This window comes from Hyla sarda, unplaced genomic scaffold, assembly GCF_029499605.1.
Source record: "Hyla sarda isolate aHylSar1 unplaced genomic scaffold, aHylSar1.hap1 scaffold_605, whole genome shotgun sequence".
Taxonomy (NCBI): domain Eukaryota; kingdom Metazoa; phylum Chordata; class Amphibia; order Anura; family Hylidae; genus Hyla; species Hyla sarda.
Genome location: NW_026610620.1, coordinates 113,010 through 134,917, shown reverse-complemented (window position 1 = coordinate 134,917; position 21,908 = coordinate 113,010). Strand labels below are relative to the sequence as shown.

Below are 21,908 nucleotides of genomic sequence, written 5' to 3'. Positions count from 1 at the left end.
CACCTGTGTGAACAGCCAGGAGACCCCCCCCATGTTATGTTACATAGTTACATAGTTAGTACGGTCGAAAAAAGACATATGTCCATCAAGTTCAACCAGGGAATTAAGGGGTAGGGGTGTGGCGCGATATTGGGGAAGGGATGAGATTTTATATTTCTTCATAAGCATTAATCTTATTTTGTCAATTAGGAACATTCAGCACCCACCCGCTATCAAGGCAGCTGCCTATCATGTCATGCCCTACCTGCACAGGTGTGCTGGCTACTCAAATGATCCAATTAAGGAGGCCATTTAGTCAGCAGCAGCAGAAGTCCTGTGCCTGGACGCTCCAACAGCGGCCAGACACAAGCAGAAGCAGCAGCAGCAGCACCACCTTTTGTTTTTTGGCTGCAGCAGCAAGGCCCACAGGGCTGGCTAGCTGGCTAGCCAGCAAGCAGGTAGCAATGAAAGTAGGAATCTTTCTTTTTAACCCTGTAAGGGGGTGGTGCACTGTACCCGAAGATACTGCCATATCGGGTCAATGCATAGGGCGACGGAAGCAAGCTTCGAAATCGGCCCCCGTTCTCAAAAATCCATTTAATATATGGTCCCCAGATAGGGGACGTATCAGATATTAAACTGATAAGAACAGATTTTTTTTTTTTTTTTTTTTTTTTTTTTATCTAAAGCCGAGGAACGTGCTTTCGATTCACCCAAAGTGCAAGAAAAAGTGCAAACGTGTTACACTAAAAAAACGTGCACAAAGGATGCGGTCTATCGCAAGCCCTTCTCCGATAGGAGAGAGGCCCCCAACAAACCTTACCCTTCGCCTCCGGACCAAAAGGTACCTGCGAGGTTCCAGGTTCGATGTCCCTTTTCGCCGAAGCTACTAGGGGACCACAAATGCTCCCGGCATCCCCCTTGGCGTTAGCCAAGGTATCTGCCCGCAGAGCCGATTACGGTAGGTACCCTGCCAAAGCAGGAGTACCCGGGGTGTTTGCAGGGAGGTGCGGAACCTAATGGCCACACACACCTCCCCTAGACCGCCAGGAGGGACACCCAGAAGGGCTACCGCATCCTGACCAATCCTGTGAACACACAACACGCAAAAAGTGACACAGTGAGACAAAAAAGAAATAAATAAGTGAATGTGTGCAGATATACTGCCCGGACATCCGGCCGGATCTATAAAAATTTCTCTGATCCTAGCCAGAAGGCCGGGAATCAAGAGGTGAGTGCCACAAGGTGAAGAGATTATGGTGCCCGTGCTTCAACTCAGTGAGTCTATTCTCCCAGTGAGTTTCGGCACCTCGGGGTCACCACTCCCCGAGGCACAAAAGTACCTCGGCTCTAGACCCTCTCAGCCTCATGGCGAGACCCGGAGGGAACAGGTCACATCGGGGCAGCCGTCGAGCTGATTCCTCAGAACCAGCCCCGGAAAGCCCTGGTACACCTGCATCCTCCATGCAGCACCCATCCCCACCAGCATGAAAACTGATAAGAACAGATACTACACTTGATCTTAGCCAAAAGGCCGAGAAGCGATAACCGTGAAAGGGGCGGGCCCAACAAGGTCCCCTTCATGGGCACTATCACTGCTTGCTGTCAGGGAGGCTGCCAGACAATTTTCCATGCACACTCTGGGCTGGGGGGCAGTCAACCACCAGTACACACAGCAGAACCTAAACCCATACCATTATTGCTAAGCAGCAAGACAGGGGCCCATTGCACTCCCACGGGGCCTTTTTAAATGCAATCCATAACCCGGATTTGCCAGGAACCCTTCTTACTCCTCCTACTTGCATGTGACACTGGGCTTAGGATCTGCATAGGAAACACACACACAAGCACACACCTACCTTTGTTGCCTGCAGATGCCTCCTTGGCTGTCCCCAAACGGTATCAAACCAACACCCACGGGAAGCTGTAAGCATAGAGGACATGCCTGCACCCCATTGGACTTACCTGTGTGGGTTAAATCCGGGTTATTTGACAACCTATGGCGGTGATGGTTCTGCTCAGGCAGAGCAGTGCTGATGCTCCTCATAAAGCTGTCGCTGCTGTGAAGGTTCTAGGTGACATCACAAATCCCTATGGTTACATACACAACAAAGCTGGGTTGTTGTTGTTTACACTCTGCAAGGCCTGTGGAAGTGAGTGACATCATAGCACTGTAGTTCTGAGGGTTCTAGATGGATGCAACAATCTCCTGTTGCTTCTATGAAGGCCATAATAGACGACATCACCAAACAGCTCCATAGTCACATACACAGCAAAGGAGAGATGTTGTTTACACCTAGTGATGTCAGTGGTATTGAGTGACATCACAGCACAGTGCTAAGGCTCCTGGGCCTGGACACAGCAGCGGCTGCAATATCTCAACGGAGAATACGTTTATATATATGTGTGTGTGTGCGCGTATATATATATATATATATATATATATATATATATATATATATATATTTCTCCGCCGAAATCACTTTTAAACCCATTTCCACCTTTTTTTCCCTTCTCTTCCTCTTACTTTTTTTTCACGTTTTTTTACGTTTTTCTCCTTTTCGCCTCTTTTCTGGGCGTATTATTCTTCTTTTTCTTCTTTTTTTTCGTCTAATGCATACCCCATCAGTGCAGCAATGCTTATTCAATACCGCCAGCAGATGGAGACACTGGGGGATAATTTTCTAAGGATTTATACTGATTTTTCCTGTCTGAATTTGTCGCACAGAAAGTTGCAGGCCAAATATGTGTGACATTTCTGCGACTTTAGCTTCTAGAGCATTTTTACAACATTATACATAGGTGCTGAATACATAAAAAGCGACTGTTCAGCGACAGACAAGTCGCATCGGCTGAAAGTAGGCCAGAATGTCAGTCCATGTTGGAGCAGGTTTAGATACAGTCTAAAGTATAGATCTCAAAGTCTGTGCACAGAATTTAGCAAGGGCCTCGCACCTTCTGATGCATCAGGTAGGTGCACAATAGCATAGCCTAACCCTCTGTACTTTGGTCTATATTGATGCGGGACATAGACAGCCAGCTGATGACCAATCCATTAGTGCAATGGATGGCTGGAAGCATTTGTCTTTGCCTTTGCAATACCACAGAAGCAATGCATGGTCAATGTACAGCAATGACACACCTGTGTGAACAGCCAGGAGACCCCCCCCATGTTATGTTACATAGTTACATAGTTAGTACGGTCGAAAAAAGACATATGTCCATCAAGTTCAACCAGGGAATTAAGGGGTAGGGGTGTGGCGCGATATTGGGGAAGGGATGAGATTTTATATTTCTTCATAAGCATTAATCTTATTTTGTCAATTAGGAACATTCAGCACCCACCCGCTATCAAGGCAGCTGCCTATCATGTCATGCCCTACCTGCACAGGTGTGCTGGCTACTCAAATGATCCAATTAAGGAGGCCATTTAGTCAGCAGCAGCAGAAGTCCTGTGCCTGGACGCTCCAACAGCGGCCAGACACAAGCAGAAGCAGCAGCAGCAGCACCACCTTTTGTTTTTTGGCTGCAGCAGCAAGGCCCACAGGGCTGGCTAGCTGGCTAGCTGGCTAGCCAGCAAGCAGGTAGCAATGAAAGTAGGAATCTTTCTTTTTAACCCTGTAAGGGGGTGGTGCACTGTACCCGAAGATACTGCCATATCGGGTCAATGCATAGGGCGACGGAAGCAAGCTTCGAAATCGGCCCCCGTTCTCAAAAATCCATTTAATATATGGTCCCCAGATAGGGGACGTATCAGATATTAAACTGATAAGAACAGATACTACACTTGATCTTAGCCAAAAGGCCGAGAAGCGATAACCGTGAAAGGGGCGGGCCCAACAAGGTCCCCTTCATGGGCACTATCACTGCTTGCTGTCAGGGAGGCTGCCAGACAATTTTCCATGCACACTCTGGGCTGGGGGGCAGTCAACCACCAGTACACACAGCAGAACCTAAACCCATACCATTATTGCTAAGCAGCAAGACAGGGGCCCATTGCACTCCCACGGGGCCTTTTTAAATGCAATCCATAACCCGGATTTGCCAGGAACCCTTCTTACTCCTCCTACTTGCATGTGACACTGGGCTTAGGATCTGCATAGGAAACACACACACAAGCACACACCTACCTTTGTTGCCTGCAGATGCCTCCTTGGCTGTCCCCAAACGGTATCAAACCAACACCCACGGGAAGCTGTAAGCATAGAGGACATGCCTGCACCCCATTGGACTTACCTGTGTGGGTTAAATCCGGGTTATTTGACAACCTATGGCGGTGATGGTTCTGCTCAGGCAGAGCAGTGCTGATGCTCCTCATAAAGCTGTCGCTGCTGTGAAGGTTCTAGGTGACATCACAAATCCCTATGGTTACATACACAACAAAGCTGGGTTGTTGTTGTTTACACTCTGCAAGGCCTGTGGAAGTGAGTGACATCATAGCACTGTAGTTCTGAGGGTTCTAGATGGATGCAACAATCTCCTGTTGCTTCTATGAAGGCCATAATAGACGACATCACCAAACAGCTCCATAGTCACATACACAGCAAAGGAGAGATGTTGTTTACACCTAGTGATGTCAGTGGTATTGAGTGACATCACAGCACAGTGCTAAGGCTCCTGGGCCTGGACACAGCAGCGGCTGCAATATCTCAACGGAGAATACGTTTATATATATGTGTGTGTGTGCGCGTATATATATATATATAGATATATATATATATATATTTCTCCGCCGAAATCACTTTTAAACCCATTTCCACCTTTTTTTCCCTTCTCTTCCTCTTACTTTTTTTTCACGTTTTTTTACGTTTTTCTCCTTTTCGCCTCTTTTCTGGGCGTATTATTCTTCTTTTTCTTCTTTTTTTTCGTCTAATGCATACCCCATCAGTGCAGCAATGCTTATTCAATACCGCCAGCAGATGGAGACACTGGGGGATAATTTTCTAAGGATTTATACTGATTTTTCCTGTCTGAATTTGTCGCACAGAAAGTTGCAGGCCAAATATGTGTGACATTTCTGCGACTTTAGCTTCTAGAGCATTTTTACAACATTATACATAGGTGCTGAATACATAAAAAGCGACTGTTCAGCGACAGACAAGTCGCATCGGCTGAAAGTAGGCCAGAATGTCAGTCCATGTTGGAGCAGGTTTAGATACAGTCTAAAGTATAGATCTCAAAGTCTGTGCACAGAATTTAGCAAGGGCCTCGCACCTTCTGATGCATCAGGTAGGTGCACAATAGCATAGCCTAACCCTCTGTACTTTGGTCTATATTGATGCGGGACATAGACAGCCAGCTGATGACCAATCCATTAGTGCAATGGATGGCTGGAAGCATTTGTCTTTGCCTTTGCAATACCACAGAAGCAATGCATGGTCAATGTACAGCAATGACACACCTGTGTGAACAGCCAGGAGACCCCCCCCATGTTATGTTACATAGTTACATAGTTAGTACGGTCGAAAAAAGACATATGTCCATCAAGTTCAACCAGGGAATTAAGGGGTAGGGGTGTGGCGCGATATTGGGGAAGGGATGAGATTTTATATTTCTTCATAAGCATTAATCTTATTTTGTCAATTAGGAACATTCAGCACCCACCCGCTATCAAGGCAGCTGCCTATCATGTCATGCCCTACCTGCACAGGTGTGCTGGCTACTCAAATGATCCAATTAAGGAGGCCATTTAGTCAGCAGCAGCAGAAGTCCTGTGCCTGGACGCTCCAACAGCGGCCAGACACAAGCAGAAGCAGCAGCAGCAGCACCACCTTTTGTTTTTTGGCTGCAGCAGCAAGGCCCACAGGGCTGGCTAGCTGGCTAGCCAGCAAGCAGGTAGCAATGAAAGTAGGAATCTTTCTTTTTAACCCTGTAAGGGGGTGGTGCACTGTACCCGAAGATACTGCCATATCGGGTCAATGCATAGGGCGACGGAAGCAAGCTTCGAAATCGGCCCCCGTTCTCAAAAATCCATTTAATATATGGTCCCCAGATAGGGGACGTATCAGATATTAAACTGATAAGAACAGATACTACACTTGATCTTAGCCAAAAGGCCGAGAAGCGATAACCGTGAAAGGGGCGGGCCCAACAAGGTCCCCTTCATGGGCACTATCACTGCTTGCTGTCAGGGAGGCTGCCAGACAATTTTCCATGCACACTCTGGGCTGGGGGGCAGTCAACCACCAGTACACACAGCAGAACCTAAACCCATACCATTATTGCTAAGCAGCAAGACAGGGGCCCATTGCACTCCCACGGGGCCTTTTTAAATGCAATCCATAACCCGGATTTGCCAGGAACCCTTCTTACTCCTCCTACTTGCATGTGACACTGGGCTTAGGATCTGCATAGGAAACACACACACAAGCACACACCTACCTTTGTTGCCTGCAGATGCCTCCTTGGCTGTCCCCAAACGGTATCAAACCAACACCCACGGGAAGCTGTAAGCATAGAGGACATGCCTGCACCCCATTGGACTTACCTGTGTGGGTTAAATCCGGGTTATTTGACAACCTATGGCGGTGATGGTTCTGCTCAGGCAGAGCAGTGCTGATGCTCCTCATAAAGCTGTCGCTGCTGTGAAGGTTCTAGGTGACATCACAAATCCCTATGGTTACATACACAACAAAGCTGGGTTGTTGTTGTTTACACTCTGCAAGGCCTGTGGAAGTGAGTGACATCATAGCACTGTAGTTCTGAGGGTTCTAGATGGATGCAACAATCTCCTGTTGCTTCTATGAAGGCCATAATAGACGACATCACCAAACAGCTCCATAGTCACATACACAGCAAAGGAGAGATGTTGTTTACACCTAGTGATGTCAGTGGTATTGAGTGACATCACAGCACAGTGCTAAGGCTCCTGGGCCTGGACACAGCAGCGGCTGCAATATCTCAACGGAGAATACGTTTATATATATGTGTGTGTGTGCGCGTATATATATATATATATATATATATATATATATATATATATATATTTCTCCGCCGAAATCACTTTTAAACCAATTTCCACCTTTTTTTCCCTTCTTTTCCTCTTACTTTTTTTTCACGTTTTTTTACGTTTTTCTCCTTTTCGCCTCTTTTCTGGGCGTATTATTCTTCTTTTTCTTCTTTTTTTTCGTCTAATGCATACCCCATCAGTGCAGCAATGCTTATTCAATACCGCCAGCAGATGGAGACACTGGGGGATAATTTTCTAAGGATTTATACTGATTTTTCCTGTCTGAATTTGTCGCACAGAAAGTTGCAGGCCAAATATGTGTGACATTTCTGCGACTTTAGCTTCTAGAGCATTTTTACAACATTATACATAGGTGCTGAATACATAAAAAGCGACTGTTCAGCGACAGACAAGTCGCATCGGCTGAAAGTAGGCCAGAATGTCAGTCCATGTTGGAGCAGGTTTAGATACAGTCTAAAGTATAGATCTCAAAGTCTGTGCACAGAATTTAGCAAGGGCCTCGCACCTTCTGATGCATCAGGTAGGTGCACAATAGCATAGCCTAACCCTCTGTACTTTGGTCTATATTGATGCGGGACATAGACAGCCAGCTGATGACCAATCCATTAGTGCAATGGATGGCTGGAAGCATTTGTCTTTGCCTTTGCAATACCACAGAAGCAATGCATGGTCAATGTACAGCAATGACACACCTGTGTGAACAGCCAGGAGACCCCCCCCATGTTATGTTACATAGTTACATAGTTAGTACGGTCGAAAAAAGACATATGTCCATCAAGTTCAACCAGGGAATTAAGGGGTAGGGGTGTGGCGCGATATTGGGGAAGGGATGAGATTTTATATTTCTTCATAAGCATTAATCTTATTTTGTCAATTAGGAACATTCAGCACCCACCCGCTATCAAGGCAGCTGCCTATCATGTCATGCCCTACCTGCACAGGTGTGCTGGCTACTCAAATGATCCAATTAAGGAGGCCATTTAGTCAGCAGCAGCAGAAGTCCTGTGCCTGGACGCTCCAACAGCGGCCAGACACAAGCAGAAGCAGCAGCAGCAGCACCACCTTTTGTTTTTTGGCTGCAGCAGCAAGGCCCACAGGGCTGGCTAGCTGGCTAGCCAGCAAGCAGGTAGCAATGAAAGTAGGAATCTTTCTTTTTAACCCTGTAAGGGGGTGGTGCACTGTACCCGAAGATACTGCCATATCGGGTCAATGCATAGGGCGACGGAAGCAAGCTTCGAAATCGGCCCCCGTTCTCAAAAATCCATTTAATATATGGTCCCCAGATAGGGGACGTATCAGATATTAAACTGATAAGAACAGATACTACACTTGATCTTAGCCAAAAGGCCGAGAAGCGATAACCGTGAAAGGGGCGGGCCCAACAAGGTCCCCTTCATGGGCACTATCACTGCTTGCTGTCAGGGAGGCTGCCAGACAATTTTCCATGCACACTCTGGGCTGGGGGGCAGTCAACCACCAGTACACACAGCAGAACCTAAACCCATACCATTATTGCTAAGCAGCAAGACAGGGGCCCATTGCACTCCCACGGGGCCTTTTTAAATGCAATCCATAACCCGGATTTGCCAGGAACCCTTCTTACTCCTCCTACTTGCATGTGACACTGGGCTTAGGATCTGCATAGGAAACACACACACAAGCACACACCTACCTTTGTTGCCTGCAGATGCCTCCTTGGCTGTCCCCAAACGGTATCAAACCAACACCCACGGGAAGCTGTAAGCATAGAGGACATGCCTGCACCCCATTGGACTTACCTGTGTGGGTTAAATCCGGGTTATTTGACAACCTATGGCGGTGATGGTTCTGCTCAGGCAGAGCAGTGCTGATGCTCCTCATAAAGCTGTCGCTGCTGTGAAGGTTCTAGGTGACATCACAAATCCCTATGGTTACATACACAACAAAGCTGGGTTGTTGTTGTTTACACTCTGCAAGGCCTGTGGAAGTGAGTGACATCATAGCACTGTAGTTCTGAGGGTTCTAGATGGATGCAACAATCTCCTGTTGCTTCTATGAAGGCCATAATAGACGACATCACCAAACAGCTCCATAGTCACATACACAGCAAAGGAGAGATGTTGTTTACACCTAGTGATGTCAGTGGTATTGAGTGACATCACAGCACAGTGCTAAGGCTCCTGGGCCTGGACACAGCAGCGGCTGCAATATCTCAACGGAGAATACGTTTATATATATGTGTGTGTGTGCGCGTATATATATATATATATATATATATATATATATATATATATTTCTCCGCCGAAATCACTTTTAAACCCATTTCCACCTTTTTTTCCCTTCTCTTCCTCTTACTTTTTTTTCACGTTTTTTTACGTTTTTCTCCTTTTCGCCTCTTTTCTGGGCGTATTATTCTTCTTTTTCTTCTTTTTTTTCGTCTAATGCATACCCCATCAGTGCAGCAATGCTTATTCAATACCGCCAGCAGATGGAGACACTGGGGGATAATTTTCTAAGGATTTATACTGATTTTTCCTGTCTGAATTTGTCGCACAGAAAGTTGCAGGCCAAATATGTGTGACATTTCTGCGACTTTAGCTTCTAGAGCATTTTTACAACATTATACATAGGTGCTGAATACATAAAAAGCGACTGTTCAGCGACAGACAAGTCGCATCGGCTGAAAGTAGGCCAGAATGTCAGTCCATGTTGGAGCAGGTTTAGATACAGTCTAAAGTATAGATCTCAAAGTCTGTGCACAGAATTTAGCAAGGGCCTCGCACCTTCTGATGCATCAGGTAGGTGCACAATAGCATAGCCTAACCCTCTGTACTTTGGTCTATATTGATGCGGGACATAGACAGCCAGCTGATGACCAATCCATTAGTGCAATGGATGGCTGGAAGCATTTGTCTTTGCCTTTGCAATACCACAGAAGCAATGCATGGTCAATGTACAGCAATGACACACCTGTGTGAACAGCCAGGAGACCCCCCCCATGTTATGTTACATAGTTACATAGTTAGTACGGTCGAAAAAAGACATATGTCCATCAAGTTCAACCAGGGAATTAAGGGGTAGGGGTGTGGCGCGATATTGGGGAAGGGATGAGATTTTATATTTCTTCATAAGCATTAATCTTATTTTGTCAATTAGGAACATTCAGCACCCACCCGCTATCAAGGCAGCTGCCTATCATGTCATGCCCTACCTGCACAGGTGTGCTGGCTACTCAAATGATCCAATTAAGGAGGCCATTTAGTCAGCAGCAGCAGAAGTCCTGTGCCTGGACGCTCCAACAGCGGCCAGACACAAGCAGAAGCAGCAGCAGCAGCACCACCTTTTGTTTTTTGGCTGCAGCAGCAAGGCCCACAGGGCTGGCTAGCTGGCTAGCCAGCAAGCAGGTAGCAATGAAAGTAGGAATCTTTCTTTTTAACCCTGTAAGGGGGTGGTGCACTGTACCCGAAGATACTGCCATATCGGGTCAATGCATAGGGCGACGGAAGCAAGCTTCGAAATCGGCCCCCGTTCTCAAAAATCCATTTAATATATGGTCCCCAGATAGGGGACGTATCAGATATTAAACTGATAAGAACAGATACTACACTTGATCTTAGCCAAAAGGCCGAGAAGCGATAACCGTGAAAGGGGCGGGCCCAACAAGGTCCCCTTCATGGGCACTATCACTGCTTGCTGTCAGGGAGGCTGCCAGACAATTTTCCATGCACACTCTGGGCTGGGGGGCAGTCAACCACCAGTACACACAGCAGAACCTATACCCATACCATTATTGCTAAGCAGCAAGACAGGGGCCCATTGCACTCCCACGGGGCCTTTTTAAATGCAATCCATAACCCGGATTTGCCAGGAACCCTTCTTACTCCTCCTACTTGCATGTGACACTGGGCTTAGGATCTGCATAGGAAACACACACACAAGCACACACCTACCTTTGTTGCCTGCAGATGCCTCCTTGGCTGTCCCCAAACGGTATCAAACCAACACCCACGGGAAGCTGTAAGCATAGAGGACATGCCTGCACCCCATTGGACTTACCTGTGTGGGTTAAATCCGGGTTATTTGACAACCTATGGCGGTGATGGTTCTGCTCAGGCAGAGCAGTGCTGATGCTCCTCATAAAGCTGTCGCTGCTGTGAAGGTTCTAGGTGACATCACAAATCCCTATGGTTACATACACAACAAAGCTGGGTTGTTGTTGTTTACACTCTGCAAGGCCTGTGGAAGTGAGTGACATCATAGCACTGTAGTTCTGAGGGTTCTAGATGGATGCAACAATCTCCTGTTGCTTCTATGAAGGCCATAATAGACGACATCACCAAACAGCTCCATAGTCACATACACAGCAAAGGAGAGATGTTGTTTACACCTAGTGATGTCAGTGGTATTGAGTGACATCACAGCACAGTGCTAAGGCTCCTGGGCCTGGACACAGCAGCGGCTGCAATATCTCAACGGAGAATACGTTTATATTTATGTGTGTGTGTGCGCGTATATATATATATATATATATATATATATATATATATTTCTCCGCCGAAATCACTTTTAAACCCATTTCCACCTTTTTTTCCCTTCTCTTCCTCTTACTTTTTTTTCACGTTTTTTTACGTTTTTCTCCTTTTCGCCTCTTTTCTGGGCGTATTATTCTTCTTTTTCTTCTTTTTTTTCGTCTAATGCATACCCCATCAGTGCAGCAATGCTTATTCAATACCGCCAGCAGATGGAGACACTGGGGGATAATTTTCTAAGGATTTATACTGATTTTTCCTGTCTGAATTTGTCGCACAGAAAGTTGCAGGCCAAATATGTGTGACATTTCTGCGACTTTAGCTTCTAGAGCATTTTTACAACATTATACATAGGTGCTGAATACATAAAAAGCGACTGTTCAGCGACAGACAAGTCGCATCGGCTGAAAGTAGGCCAGAATGTCAGTCCATGTTGGAGCAGGTTTAGATACAGTCTAAAGTATAGATCTCAAAGTCTGTGCACAGAATTTAGCAAGGGCCTCGCACCTTCTGATGCATCAGGTAGGTGCACAATAGCATAGCCTAACCCTCTGTACTTTGGTCTATATTGATGCGGGACATAGACAGCCAGCTGATGACCAATCCATTAGTGCAATGGATGGCTGGAAGCATTTGTCTTTGCCTTTGCAATACCACAGAAGCAATGCATGGTCAATGTACAGCAATGACACACCTGTGTGAACAGCCAGGAGACCCCCCCCATGTTATGTTACATAGTTACATAGTTAGTACGGTCGAAAAAAGACATATGTCCATCAAGTTCAACCAGGGAATTAAGGGGTAGGGGTGTGGCGCGATATTGGGGAAGGGATGAGATTTTATATTTCTTCATAAGCATTAATCTTATTTTGTCAATTAGGAACATTCAGCACCCACCCGCTATCAAGGCAGCTGCCTATCATGTCATGCCCTACCTGCACAGGTGTGCTGGCTACTCAAATGATCCAATTAAGGAGGCCATTTAGTCAGCAGCAGCAGAAGTCCTGTGCCTGGACGCTCCAACAGCGGCCAGACACAAGCAGAAGCAGCAGCAGCAGCACCACCTTTTGTTTTTTGGCTGCAGCAGCAAGGCCCACAGGGCTGGCTAGCTGGCTAGCCAGCAAGCAGGTAGCAATGAAAGTAGGAATCTTTCTTTTTAACCCTGTAAGGGGGTGGTGCACTGTACCCGAAGATACTGCCATATCGGGTCAATGCATAGGGCGACGGAAGCAAGCTTCGAAATCGGCCCCCGTTCTCAAAAATCCATTTAATATATGGTCCCCAGATAGGGGACGTATCAGATATTAAACTGATAAGAACAGATACTACACTTGATCTTAGCCAAAAGGCCGAGAAGCGATAACCGTGAAAGGGGCGGGCCCAACAAGGTCCCCTTCATGGGCACTATCACTGCTTGCTGTCAGGGAGGCTGCCAGACAATTTTCCATGCACACTCTGGGCTGGGGGGCAGTCAACCACCAGTACACACAGCAGAACCTAAACCCATACCATTATTGCTAAGCAGCAAGACAGGGGCCCATTGCACTCCCACGGGGCCTTTTTAAATGCAATCCATAACCCGGATTTGCCAGGAACCCTTCTTACTCCTCCTACTTGCATGTGACACTGGGCTTAGGATCTGCATAGGAAACACACACACAAGCACACACCTACCTTTGTTGCCTGCAGATGCCTCCTTGGCTGTCCCCAAACGGTATCAAACCAACACCCACGGGAAGCTGTAAGCATAGAGGACATGCCTGCACCCCATTGGACTTACCTGTGTGGGTTAAATCCGGGTTATTTGACAACCTATGGCGGTGATGGTTCTGCTCAGGCAGAGCAGTGCTGATGCTCCTCATAAAGCTGTCGCTGCTGTGAAGGTTCTAGGTGACATCACAAATCCCTATGGTTACATACACAACAAAGCTGGGTTGTTGTTGTTTACACTCTGCAAGGCCTGTGGAAGTGAGTGACATCATAGCACTGTAGTTCTGAGGGTTCTAGATGGATGCAACAATCTCCTGTTGCTTCTATGAAGGCCATAATAGACGACATCACCAAACAGCTCCATAGTCACATACACAGCAAAGGAGAGATGTTGTTTACACCTAGTGATGTCAGTGGTATTGAGTGACATCACAGCACAGTGCTAAGGCTCCTGGGCCTGGACACAGCAGCGGCTGCAATATCTCAACGGAGAATACGTTTATATATATGTGTGTGTGTGCGCGTATATATATATATATATATATATATATATATATATATATATATTTCTCCGCCGAAATCACTTTTAAACCCATTTCCACCTTTTTTTCCCTTCTCTTCCTCTTACTTTTTTTTCACGTTTTTTTACGTTTTTCTCCTTTTCGCCTCTTTTCTGGGCGTATTATTCTTCTTTTTCTTCTTTTTTTTCGTCTAATGCATACCCCATCAGTGCAGCAATGCTTATTCAATACCGCCAGCAGATGGAGACACTGGGGGATAATTTTCTAAGGATTTATACTGATTTTTCCTGTCTGAATTTGTCGCACAGAAAGTTGCAGGCCAAATATGTGTGACATTTCTGCGACTTTAGCTTCTAGAGCATTTTTACAACATTATACATAGGTGCTGAATACATAAAAAGCGACTGTTCAGCGACAGACAAGTCGCATCGGCTGAAAGTAGGCCAGAATGTCAGTCCATGTTGGAGCAGGTTTAGATACAGTCTAAAGTATAGATCTCAAAGTCTGTGCACAGAATTTAGCAAGGGCCTCGCACCTTCTGATGCATCAGGTAGGTGCACAATAGCATAGCCTAACCCTCTGTACTTTGGTCTATATTGATGCGGGACATAGACAGCCAGCTGATGACCAATCCATTAGTGCAATGGATGGCTGGAAGCATTTGTCTTTGCCTTTGCAATACCACAGAAGCAATGCATGGTCAATGTACAGCAATGACACACCTGTGTGAACAGCCAGGAGACCCCCCCCATGTTATGTTACATAGTTACATAGTTAGTACGGTCGAAAAAAGACATATGTCCATCAAGTTCAACCAGGGAATTAAGGGGTAGGGGTGTGGCGCGATATTGGGGAAGGGATGAGATTTTATATTTCTTCATAAGCATTAATCTTATTTTGTCAATTAGGAACATTCAGCACCCACCCGCTATCAAGGCAGCTGCCTATCATGTCATGCCCTACCTGCACAGGTGTGCTGGCTACTCAAATGATCCAATTAAGGAGGCCATTTAGTCAGCAGCAGCAGAAGTCCTGTGCCTGGACGCTCCAACAGCGGCCAGACACAAGCAGAAGCAGCAGCAGCAGCACCACCTTTTGTTTTTTGGCTGCAGCAGCAAGGCCCACAGGGCTGGCTAGCTGGCTAGCCAGCAAGCAGGTAGCAATGAAAGTAGGAATCTTTCTTTTTAACCCTGTAAGGGGGTGGTGCACTGTACCCGAAGATACTGCCATATCGGGTCAATGCATAGGGCGACGGAAGCAAGCTTCGAAATCGGCCCCCGTTCTCAAAAATCCATTTAATATATGGTCCCCAGATAGGGGACGTATCAGATATTAAACTGATAAGAACAGATACTACACTTGATCTTAGCCAAAAGGCCGAGAAGCGATAACCGTGAAAGGGGCGGGCCCAACAAGGTCCCCTTCATGGGCACTATCACTGCTTGCTGTCAGGGAGGCTGCCAGACAATTTTCCATGCACACTCTGGGCTGGGGGGCAGTCAACCACCAGTACACACAGCAGAACCTAAACCCATACCATTATTGCTAAGCAGCAAGACAGGGGCCCATTGCACTCCCACGGGGCCTTTTTAAATGCAATCCATAACCCGGATTTGCCAGGAACCCTTCTTACTCCTCCTACTTGCATGTGACACTGGGCTTAGGATCTGCATAGGAAACACACACACAAGCACACACCTACCTTTGTTGCCTGCAGATGCCTCCTTGGCTGTCCCCAAACGGTATCAAACCAACACCCACGGGAAGCTGTAAGCATAGAGGACATGCCTGCACCCCATTGGACTTACCTGTGTGGGTTAAATCCGGGTTATTTGACAACCTATGGCGGTGATGGTTCTGCTCAGGCAGAGCAGTGCTGATGCTCCTCATAAAGCTGTCGCTGCTGTGAAGGTTCTAGGTGACATCACAAATCCCTATGGTTACATACACAACAAAGCTGGGTTGTTGTTGTTTACACTCTGCAAGGCCTGTGGAAGTGAGTGACATCATAGCACTGTAGTTCTGAGGGTTCTAGATGGATGCAACAATCTCCTGTTGCTTCTATGAAGGCCATAATAGACGACATCACCAAACAGCTCCATAGTCACATACACAGCAAAGGAGAGATGTTGTTTACACCTAGTGATGTCAGTGGTATTGAGTGACATCACAGCACAGTGCTAAGGCTCCTGGGCCTGGACACAGCAGCGGCTGCAATATCTCAACGGAGAATACGTTTATATATATGTGTGTGTGTGCGCGTATATATATATATATATATATATATATATATATATATATATATATTTCTCCGCCGAAATCACTTTTAAACCCATTTCCACCTTTTTTTCCCTTCTCTTCCTCTTTTTTTTCACGTTTTTTTACGTTTTTCTCCTTTTCGCCTCTTTTCTGGGCGTATTATTCTTCTTTTTCTTCTTTTTTTTCGTCTAATGCATACCCCATCAGTGCAGCAATGCTTATTCAATACCGCCAGCAGATGGAGACACTGGGGGATAATTTTCTAAGGATTTATACTGATTTTTCCTGTCTGAATTTGTCGCACAGAAAGTTGCAGGCCAAATATGTGTGACATTTCTGCGACTTTAGCTTCTAGAGCATTTTTACAACATTATACATAGGTGCTGAATACATAAAAAGCGACTGTTCAGCGACAGACAAGTCGCATCGGCTGAAAGTAGGCCAGAATGTCAGTCCATGTTGGAGCAGGTTTAGATACAGTCTAAAGTATAGATCTCAAAGTCTGTGCACAGAATTTAGCAAGGGCCTCGCACCTTCTGATGCATCAGGTAGGTGCACAATAGCATAGCCTAACCCTCTGTACTTTGGTCTATATTGATGCGGGACATAGACAGCCAGCTGATGACCAATCCATTAGTGCAATGGATGGCTGGAAGCATTTGTCTTTGCCTTTGCAATACCACAGAAGCAATGCATGGTCAATGTACAGCAATGACACACCTGTGTGAACAGCCAGGAGACCCCCCCCCATGTTATGTTACATAGTTACATAGTTAGTACGGTCGAAAAAAGACATATGTCCATCAAGTTCAACCAGGGAATTAAGGGGTAGGGGTGTGGCGCGATATTGGGGAAGGGATGAGATTTTATATTTCTTCATAAGCATTAATCTTATTTTGTCAATTAGGAACATTCAGCACCCACCCGCTATCAAGGCAGCTGCCTATCATGTCATGCCCTACCTGCACAGGTGTGCTGGCTACTCAAATGATCCAATTAAGGAGGCCATTTAGTCAGCAGCAGCAGAAGTCCTGTGCCTGGACGCTCCAACAGCGGCCAGACACAAGCAGAAGCAGCAGCAGCAGCACCACCTTTTGTTTTTTGGCTGCAGCAGCAAGGCCCACAGGGCTGGCTAGCTGGCTAGCCAGCAAGCAGGTAGCAATGAAAGTAGGAATCTTTCTTTTTAACCCTGTAAGGGGGTGGTGCACTGTACCCGAAGATACTGCCATATCGGGTCAATGCATAGGGCGACGGAAGCAAGCTTCGAAATCGGCCCCCGTTCTCAAAAATCCATTTAATATATGGTCCCCAGATAGGGGACGTATCAGATATTAAACTGATAAGAACAGATTTTTTTTTTTTTTTTTTTATCTAAAGCCGAGGAACGTGCTTTCGATTCACCCAAAGTGCAAGAAAAAGTGCAAACGTGTTACACTAAAAAAACGTGCACAAAGGATGCGGTCTATCGCAAGCCCTTCTCCGATAGGAGAGAGGCCCCCCAACAAACCTTACCCTTCGCCTCCGGACCAAAAGGTACCTGCGAGGTTCCAGGTTCGATGTCCCTTTTCGCCGAAGCTACTAGGGGACCACAAATGCTCCCGGCATCCCCCTTGGCGTTGGCCAAGGTATCTGCCCGCAGAGCCGATTACGGTAGGTACCCTGCCAAAGCAGGAGTACCCGGGGTGTTTGCAGGGAGGTGCGGAACCTAATGGCCACACACACCTCCCCTAGACCGCCAGGAGGGACACCCAGAAGGGCTACCGCATCCTGACAAATCCTGTGAACACACAACACGCAAAAGGTGACACAGTGAGACAAAAAGGAAATAAATAAGTGAATGTGTGCAGATATACTGCCCGGACATCCGGCCGGATCTATAAAAATTTCTCTGATCCTAGCCAGAAGGCCGGGAATCAAGAGGTGAGTGCCACAAGGTGAAGAGATTATGGTGCCCGTGCTTCAACTCAGTGAGCCTATTCTCCCAGTGAGTTTCGGCACCTCGGGGTCACCACTCCCCGAGGCACAAAAGTACCTCGGCTCTAGACCCTCTCAGCCTCATGGCGAGACCCGGAGGGAACAGGTCACATCGGGGCAGCCGTCGAGCTGATTCCTCAGAACCAGCCCCGGAAAGCCCTGGTACACCTGCATCCTCCATGCAGCACCCATCCCCACCAGCATGAAAACTGATAAGAACAGATACTACACTTGATCTTAGCCAAAAGGCCGAGAAGCGATAACCGTGAAAGGGGCGGGCCCAACAAGGTCCCCTTCATGGGCACTATCACTGCTTGCTGTCAGGGAGGCTGCCAGACAATTTTCCATGCACACTCTGGGCTGGGGGGCAGTCAACCACCAGTACACACAGCAGAACCTAAACCCATACCATTATTGCTAAGCAGCAAGACAGGGGCCCATTGCACTCCCACGGGGCCTTTTTAAATGCAATCCATAACCCGGATTTGCCAGGAACCCTTCTTACTCCTCCTACTTGCATGTGACACTGGGCTTAGGATCTGCATAGGAAACACACACACAAGCACACACCTACCTTTGTTGCCTGCAGATGCCTCCTTGGCTGTCCCCAAACGGTATCAAACCAACACCCACGGGAAGCTGTAAGCATAGAGGACATGCCTGCACCCCATTGGACTTACCTGTGTGGGTTAAATCCGGGTTATTTGACAACCTATGGCGGTGATGGTTCTGCTCAGGCAGAGCAGTGCTGATGCTCCTCATAAAGCTGTCGCTGCTGTGAAGGTTCTAGGTGACATCACAAATCCCTATGGTTACATACACAACAAAGCTGGGTTGTTGTTGTTTACACTCTGCAAGGCCTGTGGAAGTGAGTGACATCATAGCACTGTAGTTCTGAGGGTTCTAGATGGATGCAACAATCTCCTGTTGCTTCTATGAAGGCCATAATAGACGACATCACCAAACAGCTCCATAGTCACATACACAGCAAAGGAGAGATGTTGTTTACACCTAGTGATGTCAGTGGTATTGAGTGACATCACAGCACAGTGCTAAGGCTCCTGGGCCTGGACACAGCAGCGGCTGCAATATCTCAACGGAGAATACGTTTATATATATGTGTGTGTGTGCGCGTATATATATATATATATATATATATATATATATATATATATATATTTCTCCGCCGAAATCACTTTTAAACCCATTTCCACCTTTTTTTCCCTTCTCTTCCTCTTACTTTTTTTTCACGTTTTTTTACGTTTTTCTCCTTTTCGCCTCTTTTCTGGGCGTATTATTCTTCTTTTTCTTCTTTTTTTTCGTCTAATGCATACCCCATCAGTGCAGCAATGCTTATTCAATACCGCCAGCAGATGGAGACACTGGGGGATAATTTTCTAAGGATTTATACTGATTTTTCCTGTCTGAATTTGTCGCACAGAAAGTTGCAGGCCAAATATGTGACATTTCTGCGACTTTAGCTTCTAGAGCATTTTTACAACATTATACATAGGTGCTGAATACATAAAAAGCGACTGTTCAGCGACAGACAAGTCGCATCGGCTGAAAGTAGGCCAGAATGTCAGTCCATGTTGGAGCAGGTTTAGATACAGTCTAAAGTATAGATCTCAAAGTCTGTGCACAGAATTTAGCAAGGGCCTCGCACCTTCTGATGCATCAGGTAGGTGCACAATAGCATAGCCTAACCCTCTGTACTTTGGTCTATATTGATGCGGGACATAGACAGCCAGCTGATGACCAATCCATTAGTGCAATGGATGGCTGGAAGCATTTGTCTTTGCCTTTGCAATACCACAGAAGCAATGCATGGTCAATGTACAGCAATGACACACCTGTGTGAACAGCCAGGAGACCCCCCCCCCATGTTATGTTACATAGTTACATAGTTAGTACGGTCGAAAAAAGACATATGTCCATCAAGTTCAACCAGGGAATTAAGGGGTAGGGGTGTGGCGCGATATTGGGGAAGGGATGAGATTTTATATTTCTTCATAAGCATTAATCTTATTTTGTCAATTAGGAACATTCAGCACCCACCCGCTATCAAGGCAGCTGCCTATCATGTCATGCCCTACCTGCACAGGTGTGCTGGCTACTCAAATGATCCAATTAAGGAGGCCATTTAGTCAGCAGCAGCAGAAGTCCTGTGCCTGGACGCTCCAACAGCGGCCAGACACAAGCAGAAGCAGCAGCAGCAGCACCACCTTTTGTTTTTTGGCTGCAGCAGCAAGGCCCACAGGGCTGGCTAGCTGGCTAGCCAGCAAGCAGGTAGCAATGAAAGTAGGAATCTTTCTTTTTAACCCTGTAAGGGGGTGGTGCACTGTACCCGAAGATACTGCCATATCGGGTCAATGCATAGGGCGACGGAAGCAAGCTTCGAAATCGGCCCCCGTTCTCAAAAATCCATTTAATATATGGTCCCCAGATAGGGGACGTATCAGATATTAAACTGATAAGAACAGATACTACACTTGATCTTAGCCAAAAGGCCGAGAAGCGATAACCGTGAAAGGGGCGGGCCCAACAAGGTCCCCTTCATGGGCACTATCACTGCTTGCTGTCAGGGAGGCTGCCAGACAATTTTCCATGCACACTCTGGGCTGGGGGGCAGTCAACCACCAGTACACACAGCAGAACCTAAACCCATACCATTATTGCTAAGCAGCAAGACAGGGGCCCATTGCACTCCCACGGGGCCTTTTTAAATGCAATCCATAACCCGGATTTGCCAGGAACCCTTCTTACTCCTCCTACTTGCATGTGACACTGGGCTTAGGATCTGCATAGGAAACACACACACAAGCACACACCTACCTTTGTTGCCTGCAGATGCCTCCTTGGCTGTCCCCAAACGGTATCAAACCAACACCCACGGGAAGCTGTAAGCATAGAGGACATGCCTGCACCCCATTGGACTTACCTGTGTGGGTTAAATCCGGGTTATTTGACAACCTATGGCGGTGATGGTTCTGCTCAGGCAGAGCAGTGCTGATGCTCCTCATAAAGCTGTCGCTGCTGTGAAGGTTCTAGGTGACATCACAAATCCCTATGGTTACATACACAACAAAGCTGGGTTGTTGTTGTTTACACTCTGCAAGGCCTGTGGAAGTGAGTGACATCATAGCACTGTAGTTCTGAGGGTTCTAGATGGATGCAACAATCTCCTGTTGCTTCTATGAAGGCCATAATAGACGACATCACCAAACAGCTCCATAGTCACATACACAGCAAAGGAGAGATGTTGTTTACACCTAGTGATGTCAGTGGTATTGAGTGACATCACAGCACAGTGCTAAGGCTCCTGGGCCTGGACACAGCAGCGGCTGCAATATCTCAACGGAGAATACGTTTATATATATGTGTGTGTGTGCGCGTATATATATATATATATATATATATATATATATATATCACTTTTAAACCCATTTCCACCTTTTTTTCCCTTCTCTTCCTCTTACTTTTTTTTCACGTTTTTTTACGTTTTTCTCCTTTTCGCCTCTTTTCTGGGCGTATTATTCTTCTTTTTCTTCTTTTTTTTCGTCTAATGCATACCCCATCAGTGCAGCAATGCTTATTCAATACCGCCAGCAGATGGAGACACTGGGGGATAATTTTCTAAGGATTTATACTGATTTTTCCTGTCTGAATTTGTCGCACAGAAAGTTGCAGGCCAAATATGTGTGACATTTCTGCGACTTTAGCTTCTAGAGCATTTTTACAACATTATACATAGGTGCTGAATACATAAAAAGCGACTGTTCAGCGACAGACAAGTCGCATCGGCTGAAAGTAGGCCAGAATGTCAGTCCATGTTGGAGCAGGTTTAGATACAGTCTAAAGTATAGATCTCAAAGTCTGTGCACAGAATTTAGCAAGGGCCTCGCACCTTCTGATGCATCAGGTAGGTGCACAATAGCATAGCCTAACCCTCTGTACTTTGGTCTATATTGATGCGGGACATAGACA

At 46.4% G+C, this 21,908-nt stretch overlaps 9 non-coding genes and 2 pseudogenes across 9 annotated transcripts; all 11 read right to left on the bottom strand.

Moving 5' to 3' along the window:
* Positions 1–479: 479 nt before the first annotated feature.
* LOC130340943 (U2 spliceosomal RNA) lies at positions 480–673 on the bottom strand. Its single transcript, XR_008880970.1, has one exon. It is a non-coding gene; the product is annotated as a U2 spliceosomal RNA (small nuclear RNA).
* Positions 674–1,365: 692 nt separating this feature from the next.
* Positions 1,366–1,525, bottom strand: LOC130340945 (U2 spliceosomal RNA; annotated as a pseudogene).
* A 2,080-nt stretch (positions 1,526–3,605) lies between these two features.
* LOC130340993 (U2 spliceosomal RNA) lies at positions 3,606–3,796 on the bottom strand. Its single transcript, XR_008881012.1, has one exon. It is a non-coding gene; the product is annotated as a U2 spliceosomal RNA (small nuclear RNA).
* A 2,060-nt stretch (positions 3,797–5,856) lies between these two features.
* Positions 5,857–6,047, bottom strand: LOC130340992 (U2 spliceosomal RNA). Its single transcript, XR_008881011.1, has one exon. It is a non-coding gene; the product is annotated as a U2 spliceosomal RNA (small nuclear RNA).
* A 2,070-nt stretch (positions 6,048–8,117) lies between these two features.
* On the bottom strand, positions 8,118–8,308 carry LOC130340989 (U2 spliceosomal RNA). The gene has a single exon (XR_008881009.1). It is a non-coding gene; the product is annotated as a U2 spliceosomal RNA (small nuclear RNA).
* A 2,066-nt stretch (positions 8,309–10,374) lies between these two features.
* LOC130340988 (U2 spliceosomal RNA) lies at positions 10,375–10,565 on the bottom strand. The gene has a single exon (XR_008881008.1). It is a non-coding gene; the product is annotated as a U2 spliceosomal RNA (small nuclear RNA).
* Positions 10,566–12,627: 2,062 nt separating this feature from the next.
* LOC130340987 (U2 spliceosomal RNA) lies at positions 12,628–12,818 on the bottom strand. Its single transcript, XR_008881007.1, has one exon. It is a non-coding gene; the product is annotated as a U2 spliceosomal RNA (small nuclear RNA).
* Positions 12,819–14,886: 2,068 nt separating this feature from the next.
* On the bottom strand, positions 14,887–15,077 carry LOC130340986 (U2 spliceosomal RNA). Its single transcript, XR_008881006.1, has one exon. It is a non-coding gene; the product is annotated as a U2 spliceosomal RNA (small nuclear RNA).
* A 2,067-nt stretch (positions 15,078–17,144) lies between these two features.
* Positions 17,145–17,329, bottom strand: LOC130340942 (U2 spliceosomal RNA). The gene has a single exon (XR_008880969.1). It is a non-coding gene; the product is annotated as a U2 spliceosomal RNA (small nuclear RNA).
* A 693-nt stretch (positions 17,330–18,022) lies between these two features.
* LOC130340944 (U2 spliceosomal RNA) lies at positions 18,023–18,182 on the bottom strand (annotated as a pseudogene).
* Positions 18,183–20,252: 2,070 nt separating this feature from the next.
* On the bottom strand, positions 20,253–20,443 carry LOC130340985 (U2 spliceosomal RNA). The gene has a single exon (XR_008881005.1). It is a non-coding gene; the product is annotated as a U2 spliceosomal RNA (small nuclear RNA).
* Between the last annotated feature and the right edge of the window lie 1,465 nt (positions 20,444–21,908).